Raw genomic sequence first — 7140 nt, forward strand, 5'->3', positions numbered from 1 at the left:
AGGGAGAGCTTGGGAGATGAGGCCAGCGATGTTGACAGGGGCTGGCTCATACAACACACTGCTTGCCACAGTAAGGAGTTTGGATTTTATTCTAGGAGCAAGATATTACAGGGTTTAAACTGTGGAGTGACTGTCAGATTTTAAGTTTCAAAAGAGAACTCTGAGAGCTGTAAACTGGAGGGGGACAAAATAGAGGAGTGAGACTAGCAAGTAGGCTATAGTAGTTATTTGGGCAAAAGCTGAACGCAGACATGAAAGATGGCCCAGATGCTCTGGCCAGTGTAGTTCAGTAGGTTGAGAGTTGTCCCATGCACCAAGAGGTCGCTGGTTCGATTCCTGGTTGGGGCACATGCCTGGGTTGTAGGCTCTATCCCTGGTGGTGGGCATGCAAGAGGCAGCCCATTGATGTTTCTCTCTCATTGATGTTTCTCTCCCTCTCTCCCTCTCCTTTCTCTCTCTCTCTCTCTCAAATCTATACTAATAAAAGGGTAATATGCTAATTAGACCGGACATCTTCTGGACATCCTTCTGGACAAAGCCACGGTGGTGGGGGCTGAGGCAGAGGCGGTTAGGGGCGATCAGGCTGGCAGGGGAGAGCAGTTAGGGGCAATCAGGCCAGCAGGGGAGAACAGTTAGGGGTGATTAGGCAGGCAGGCAGAGTGGTTAGGAGCAATCAGGTAGGCAGGCAGGTGAGTGGTTAGGAGCCAGTGGTCCCAGATGATTGTGAGAATGTCCGACTGTCTGAGGGGTCCTGGATTGGAGACGGTGCAGGCCAGGCTGAGGGACGCCCCCTCCCATGCATGAATTTCTTCCACCGGGCCTCTAGTAGTAGTAGTAGTAATAGTAGTAGTAATAATAATAATAATAAAATAAATATGTGTGTGTGTGTGTATATATATATATATATAAAGAAAGATGGCCCTGGAAATGAAGAGAATGTTGGACTGGAGAGGCCTTTTGTGGGAGTGGGCAGGTATGAGGTGGGATTTATCTCAGCATCAAAGACAACCCCATTTCCTGCTGCATAATGCCTGAACTCCTCTCCCTGGTGACCAGGCTTCCTGATGTGGCCCCATGAGCTGTCCAGCCTCATCCTTGCTACTCCTGACTTTCCCTCACCGCCCCTTACTCCCCACCCAGAAGAATGTACAAGATTCTACAGCACAAGTTGTGGGGCTCACTTGTCTGTCAGGCCCCTGCTTCCCCCTTTACACTGTTAGTTCCTTGAGAACAGGAGTTACCACCAATGTATCCCCACAAAGTGAAAAAGTCACAGAGTCTGATAAACATTAGTTGACTGAATAAATGAACAATGAACAAATAAAGCCTCAGTGGTTTGTGCTGATGCCATTGAATCGATTAGTTTATAAGAGAGTAAATAAATGAAAGGAATGAATGAACTCACAGTGCCTAACATCAAATCCGCTTACACAACAGACTAACAAATATTTATCTTTATTATTTAAAAATGGAGTATATTTAAACCATATATATTCATACGGTTTAAAATATATAAATAAAGATATTGTCAAAGTCTCATTCTCACTCCTGGTTCCCACCACTTTTATTAGTTTCTGATCGTTCCAGAGTTTCTTCAAGCAAATTTATGCAAATGAAAAAATGTATTGTTATTGCCCAAGGCTATGCTTGGTGAGGGTAGTTAGGACTGAGCTGGTAGGGATTTGTCTATCCGTCTCTCATTTATCCTGAAACTTGAATCAGAGGCCGACTTGGGCTTCATCCTGGCTGGGGCTCTGACCGCCCACCTGGCCTGCATGCAGGGAAGGCACAGCCCCTCCATGGGAAGAGATAGCAAGGTTCACTGTTTCCTAGGAGAGGGCTGGTGCCATGGGCTCTGCCTGAGCTGCTGCTGGGTGGAGCCCCACCCAACTAAAGAGCAGCAAAGCCCAGAGCGAGAGCCTTCCTCCCTTTCCATTTCTCCTTCAGCTTGTTCTGAAGGAGAAAGTCTCCCTGGAATGCTGGTGTGTTTTTAACACCTCTCTTAACACTTACTTCCCTTTTTAGCAGGGAGCCAGCCTCCACCTCGGAGCCTTCTGCAGGCAGCCGGATTTGGCAAGAATTTAATGACATTGTTTTGTTTTCATTGTACTTATTTTTATGGTTACCTTCTATTTATGGCACGGGATACTGGTTTTCCATTTATGGAGGGATCTAAAGTTCCCTTTTGAAATGAATATTTTTATGTTTTTAAAAGAGGGTCTGTTTAAAGAAGAACATGTTATGTAACTGGCAGCACAGGTGGTACCCAGACATGAAAAGAATAATGAAGAGGAGTGTGATGGCTGAAAAGGATGAAATGCCTCTCAGGTCTAATGCTTCTCCCAGCCCCTACTTAACAGAAGGGACCACAGGCTTACTGAGGGGAAGGGACTTTCTCAAGGGCACACTAATGACACGGACTGAGAACTGGACTGCCTGGTCCCTCTGTGGTGGGGACAACCTGTGCCAGAGGGGTTGGGCAAGGGCCAGAGATCGTGTGCACTCTCATCGGCCTGGCCACTACACTGGGTCCTCCAAAGCTGGCCAAGTCACATCCGGAGGACAAAAAGGGCCTGGGCCTTGATGGAGAGGAGAGAAGCACGTTGGGTTTCATCAAGCACTGAGCATGTGCTAGATCCTGCACTGGGTGCTGGACTTTGCCCCAAGGGGACTCAGGGGAAAGACACATCCTACACAAATAATTCAAGTTCCTGGAGGCAGTGTGGCAAGTGCTCCAACAGACATTGCTAACGACATCTAGGGCTTTTGCCTGCAGAGTGTTCATTTCCCCATTTTCTTTTGGGAAACCATCCCTCCCCCACTCTTGCTTGTTGTAGCTCAGGCCAGGCAAACCCCACATCCACATCAAAGGTGGGCACATGACCAGGCCTGGCCAATCAGAATGCTTCATTCCTCTGGCCATAGGGATTGGCATAAAGTTGGACACATGGCGCAAGTCAGGCCAATGGGGACTTTCCCCAGGACTTTTGCTGGAACTGCTAGGAAGATGGCCCACTCCAAAGGAGTCTCTGAAAGGATAGTTGTGATCCAGAGTTGCTGGCAGCCATCGTTGTCTCTAACAGAGGGAGGCTCTCTGAGAATGAAGCTGACATGGAGACAGTTCTAATGATATCCTAAGATCATCTGCATTCAGCCATAAAATCAGTGTCCTGAAGTCTGTTCTGGAAACCAATCACTTATCTTTTTTTTTTTCCCATTAGCCACTTTAAGTTGGATTTCTGTCACTTACAACCAAAAGAGAACTGGCCAATTCCAGGCAGAAACACGTGGGAACGTTGGAAAAGGAGAGCAGTTGTGGTGATGAAGAGTTGGCTGGAAATCCTTTCTGATGGGGGTAGGACTTGAGTAGGGTATTGAAAAATGAAGAGGATTTTGATGCATGAAGAAGAAACAATATTTCCAATGAGGGGAGCAGCTCAGGCAAAGGCCTGGCAGTGGAACCTGCAAGGTGGCTGGGAGAAGGGGGAGGGTAGAGAAGTGGTGGGAAAGGGACTGGTAGGGAGGCATGTGCCTGAATTGTGCAGAAAATCAGTCTATTCCTTTGCCTGCATCCTCCTTCCTTCATCAGTTATCCACAATCATTTATGAAGCACCTACTATGTGCCTGGCACTCTTGAAGGGCTGGTGAGATAGCAGTGGACAACACAGGCAAAGTCCTAGTCCTCTTGTAGTTTCCATTCTAGTCAAAGGAGACAGGCAGTAAACAAGATAAATAAATAAATAAATAAATAAATAAATAAATAAATAAATAAATAAATAAATAAATAAATAAATAAATAAATAAATAAATAAATAAATAAATAAATAAATAAATAAATAAATAAATAAATAAATAAATAAATAAATAAATAAATAAATAAATAAATAAATAAATAAATAAATAAATAAATAAATAAATAAATAAATAAATAAATAAATAAATAAATATCATACTAGTAGAGTCAGGTAGTAATGACATATGAAGAAAAACTAAGACAAGGGGATAAAGATTGGTGGAAAGATGTTTGGGACAATGAAAATGGTTGCACAACATTGTGGATGTACTTAATGCCATGGAATTGTACACTTAAAAATGGTTAAAATTGAGAATTGTATGTTATGTATATGTTACCACACCCAAAACAAAAGATTGGTGGAGGAGTGTTGTTCTAGCTTGGGTGGTCAGGGCAGGCCTCCTTGAGAAGGTGGTATTTGAGCAGAGATTTGAATGAAGGAAATTAGCAAGCCTTGAGGTAGGTGAGGGGAGAGCATTCTAGGCAGATGGCAATGGGCCCAGTGTGTTCCAGGAACTGCTAGGAGGCTGGTGTGCCTGGAGCTCAGAGAGCAAGGGGAGCGGGAGGGAGATGAGGTGATAAGGGCAGCAGAGATTGGCACCCCAGGAGAGGACCTTGGATTTCATTGTAAGAGTGATGGGAAGCCCTTGCAGGACTGGGCAGGGGAGGGGCATGAACTGACCCTTTTTACTCAACTCTTCCCTCTCTCCCACACTCAATCAGTCTCTTAATTGAGGTATTTATTTCACCTCTGCTTCCTGTATATCTCTGCTGGCTGCTGCCCTCTTTTGCCTGCCTTCATGACTGTTACCTAGTTGAGGTCATCCTTTTTATTTTATTTTATTATTTTTTTTGAGGTCATCATTTTTACATGGATGACCCGAGTGGCCTCCAACCAGCCTCTGGGCCGTCCCCCAACCAGCCCTCACCTTGGTCACCAGGGGCTTTCCACACCTCTGAGTAGTCCTTCCCTTAGTGAAGTAGTCCTTCCCAAGTCCCTGTCTACAGTGTGTTCTCAATAAATATTTGTTGAATAAATGAATGAGTTTGGAATTTATCTTATAAGAACAATCCCACCACCACTGCCACTACCACTATGGTCACCACCACCACCACCACAGTCAGAATCACCGCCAGCCAATCTAGGCTGAGGACTTGCTGTGTGCCAGGCTAAACACTTCAGAGTCTGAATCCAATCTATTTTTCACAATCCTAGGAGGAAGCTGCCATAATTAGCCCCATTTTAGAGATGAGAGAACTGAGCTCTGGTGCGATTAAGCCATTTTCCCAAGGCCCTGTAACTCTGAAGCAGAAGAGCTGTCAGTCCAAACTGCCCAGTTCAAAGCCATGGCCACACCTTACAGCTGGGGGAGGTGTATAGGCATTATTGCCTCCATGAGTGGGGTTTCCAGGGGTCCCTGAACCTCACATGAAGGCCAATTGTCCATGAGCTTCTTTTGGGGAGCAGGTTCATTTGGGGAGCTTTCATCAGAGTCTCGGAGGGATTCTTGATACCCCTCCATTTCAGATGCCCTTCTGCATACAAAGGAGAAGGATGGAGAGTTTTTAAATAGTGGACTTAGCGTCGGCCTGCGGACTGAAAGGTCCCAGGTTCGATTCCGGTCAAGGGCATGTGCCTGGGTTGCGGGCACATCCCCAGTGGGAGATGTGCAGGAGGCAGCTGGTCGATGTTTCTCTCTCATCGATGTTTCTAACTCTCTGTCTCTCTCCCTTCCTCTCTGTAAAAAATCAATAAAAAAATATATATATATTAAATAGTGGACTGATGAGGTCTATGCTTTTAGAAAATCACTCTGTCTATTCATTGCTGCATTATTCCTAAGAGAAAACATTGGTCATAGACAACAACAGTATGGTGATTACCAGAGGGAAATGGGGTAGGGGGAGGAAGAAAAGAGTAAAAAGGGGGGAAAGGAGACTTGACTTAGGGTGGTAAACACACAATCCAATATATAAATTATGTATTATAGAACTGTACACCTGAAACAATGTAATATAATTTTATTAACCAATGTCACCCTAATAAATTCAATAAAAAAAAATGATTGGAAACATCCTTCATGTCCACCAATAGTGGACACCTTAATTATGTTATGGTACATCCTCCCTTATAAGGGAATAATAGGCAGCTATGAAGGTGAATGGGGAACCTCTGTATGCACAACATGGAATCATTCCATTATATTTTTTTAAATGAAGCAGTCCTGGCCAGTTTGCTTAGTGGTTAGAGCATCAGTCCTCACACCAAAGGGTCTTAGGTTCGATTCCTGGTTAAGGGCACATACCTGGGTTGCAGGTTCAATCCTTGGTGCTGGTCGGGGTGTGTGCGGGAGGCAACCAGTTGTTGTGTCTCTCTTACATCAATGTTTCTCTCTCTCCCCTGCCTCTTTTCCTCCCTTTCACGCTCTCCAAAAATCAATGAAAAAAATATCCTCGGGTGAGGATTAACAAAGAAAAAAAAAATAAAAAGAAGCAAAGTGCAGACCAGGGTATATAAAAAGCATCTATTTGTGTTTTTAAAGAGAGAGATTGGGAAAGGTCATAGATCTAGATTTGCTTCTATATACATAGAATATCTTCAGCAATATTCACAAGACAGCCGCCAATGGAAACCCTACTCATATGCTCTTTATGAAGATTAAATGAGTTAATATTAGATAATTGCTTAGAAGAGTGCCTGGCACAGAGTGAGCACTGGGTAAAGGAAGGGCTGCCTGGGAGGCAGGGAGAGACATACTTTCGCCTGATGCTCTTAGGTACCTTTTGAATTTGTTACCGTGAGCAAATATTTTTGATATTTTTCTATAAATTAAAATGAAATATATCTAGATAGATAGATAAGAGATCATCTGAGGGGGTGGGCCAGACACTGGCAGGAGGTTCCACCCCGAATTCCCAGGAATTCGCTGGAATTGGTGAAAGGCTACATTGCCGTGGTGTGAAAGTCAGGACGTGTGGAGAAAGAAGAGGGGGGACACCAACACACCCACACTGCAGGGCCCACTATAAAAAGCACATTTAAAAACACCAGACTGGAAATGTTTTTTTAAAATTATTATTATTATTTTAAATAGCAAAAGCGCGTCCCCCCAGGAGGCGTGTTGCAGCTGCGGCTCCGGCTCCGGCAGTTCCCAGGTGATGTCAGTCCTGGCCAGGCGCCAGCCCCGGCCCCTTGGAGACGGTCTTGGTGGGTTCAGCTTGACTGTTTTTCCTTCCTGAGACTTGAGGACACCTTCCTGTCTCAAAGAAAGCAGCCTTTCCAGGGCCTTCTGAGAGCCGGGGGCGGGCGGAGGAGGTGGTGGGCCTGGGCTGAGCGGGGAGGAGA

At 45.0% G+C, this 7140-nt stretch overlaps 1 long non-coding RNA gene across 1 annotated transcript; it reads left to right on the forward strand.

Annotated features, from left to right (window-relative positions):
- The first annotated feature begins 3917 nt into the window (after window positions 1-3917).
- Window positions 3918-4832, forward strand: LOC106727589. The gene is made up of 2 exons (XR_001363816.1): window positions 3918-4614; window positions 4652-4832. It is a non-coding gene; the product is annotated as an uncharacterized LOC106727589 (long non-coding RNA).
- Window positions 4833-7140: the final 2308 nt, after the last annotated feature.

The sequence above is a fragment of the Myotis brandtii genome, unplaced genomic scaffold (assembly GCF_000412655.1).
Source record: "Myotis brandtii unplaced genomic scaffold, ASM41265v1 scaffold450, whole genome shotgun sequence".
Taxonomy (NCBI): domain Eukaryota; kingdom Metazoa; phylum Chordata; class Mammalia; order Chiroptera; family Vespertilionidae; genus Myotis; species Myotis brandtii.